Source organism: Etheostoma cragini, chromosome 21, assembly GCF_013103735.1.
Source record: "Etheostoma cragini isolate CJK2018 chromosome 21, CSU_Ecrag_1.0, whole genome shotgun sequence".
NCBI classification, from domain to species: Eukaryota; Metazoa; Chordata; class Actinopteri; order Perciformes; family Percidae; genus Etheostoma; species Etheostoma cragini.
In genome coordinates, this window is record NC_048427.1 from 16,500,110 (window position 1) to 16,502,222 (window position 2,113).

At 38.6% G+C, this 2,113-nt stretch overlaps 1 protein-coding gene across 8 annotated transcripts in view; it reads right to left on the bottom strand.

Moving 5' to 3' along the window:
• The window catches only part of LOC117936761 (RNA binding protein fox-1 homolog 3-like), a 713,247-nt gene that overhangs the window by 198,001 nt on the left and 513,133 nt on the right, over positions 1-2,113 (bottom strand). The gene's annotated exons all lie outside the window — the stretch shown is intronic.

Below are 2,113 nucleotides of genomic sequence, written 5' to 3' on the forward strand. Positions count from 1 at the left end.
AATATAAATATAAATCATTATATTGTAAAAAGTGTTGTGGGATTAATTATAGCTAAATGTTATCAGTTGTGTGTTCCAAAAAAGCTGTAACACACAAAACATACTCTATTATTCTATGAAATTAAATAATATCCACATGAGACAGAGAAACAAATAGTGTGTTGCTACACAAAACAATACACGTTCTACAAAACAAGCAGAAAACAGAAAACACTGAGAATAAAGACAAGTGGGAAACAAGAGAAAAAGAGCAAAGAATAAAGTGAGCAGTGGTGGGCTTATTTCTCCACACTCCTCAGTGTATTACAACCAGTAAGCAGGAAGTGTTTAACTATTAGGTGAGCCTTGGTAAAGATTCCTCCCTCCAACCCCTCCTTCCCTCCCTAGGGAGAGAAAAGAAGCTTGCACAAGCAGATTTAGCACATGGTATTGACTTGAGAAGACATTTTTTTTTCCAGGCTATGCCTTGGAAAAAAAGATCGGAAAGACAGACAACGGGGAGGATGGAAGAAGAGAGAGAGAGAATGGAAATCCAATGCACAGGGTTGGAAGAGATGAATGTATTGGGTGAGGGGAGTGGGGGGGATAGCTGTGATCCATGTTGTCTGTTCAAATAGATGGATTGAGGAGGAGCAGGCAGATGTATAGTGGGATCCTACTGTAGGTTTAAACACAGTGTCAGAGTCAAAATCAATACACACACCACTTAGTCAAAAGTCAGACTCAACCAAAACAAACTGTTTAAGGCGCGTACTGACTTTAAAAATCTTTAGTGACCCCAGTATGTTTGGCTTTTTCCCCTTAGGTATTATCACGTTATTATCTTCAGTCTTGTTCATTTAGAATTTCTTATAATAGTTTCCATAAATACCTCATCAAGACAACTCTACAAAAAATATGTGATCAATTCAACTACATTACGGGGTGTCAAGTACATAACCGCAATGTCCAATTCGTGCCGGCGGGGGCCACTGTTACATGCCATAGCTTTTAAAAAAACAAAACATGCACACGCACACACACACGCACACACACACACACACACAGACACACACATTATTTCACATAAATATCAGATATTAAAAATTCTAATGTTATAAGCTTAATGCTCATTTCAAGAATCTCAATCATGTTAAAAAAGGAGTGCAGTGAATGGGGGATGAATAATGACTCTATCAGCAAAAGCCTGCACATCACTCACCACAAATATATCAGAAAACCCAGGGTGGTGTAAAAAACAGGAAAAAGTATGTAACACTGAAAAGTTCGCTGTTAGATGAAACATTCTTGCCCCTCCATAATATTGTCTTTCTCTTTTCAAAACGTGACAGTTGTGTAATGCTCACTGTCTATGTTCCTGGTTCTCGTTAGAAATCGTGTAAAAAGCTTAGCTTGCATAACTACAGCTGCATGGATGTGGAGTCTTTAAGTTTTTTACTGTACATTAGGCTTACGATGCAACAAATAGCCTGACTGGCCCCAGGAAACGGAGAAAGAGAAAAACATGCTGATAACTAACTTGAAATGTAATCAAGTTGTAAGAAAAGACGTTCAGATGGAAACCTTTCACTGTTTTATTAAAAAGAAGAAGCATTTACACTAAACCATGCATGTTCATTCTCAAGTCCACTGTTACTCCTTGGCTTCAGAGGAAAATCCGCAGTGAAAAGAGAAGCTTTCAGCAATACAGGGATTTACATCTTGAAACCCATCCCTCCACTGCTATAACGTAATTATTTTAACACGAGTAGACACACTGGCAAACATTTGTCTTTTCTTTTCATCAAACTTTTTATATATTTCATAGATTAAAAAATTCAATCTAAATTAAGAAGCAAAATAGTACAACTTTGCACGTAATGCGATAGGGATATCCCATGTGTGCCATAAGAAATGAAAGTAAACGAACACACACACACACACACAAACACACACACACGCGCGCAACTAACAGACTGCTTCCCTGAGGACTCGTGGTGTTTGTGTTGCCGCATAAAGACTGTGTGTGTGTGTGGAACCCAGCTGGTGCATGTTCTGTGTATATGAGTTTGTCTGTGTGTGTGTGTGTGTGTGTGTGTGTGTGTGTGTGTGTGTGTGTGTGTGTGTGTGTGTG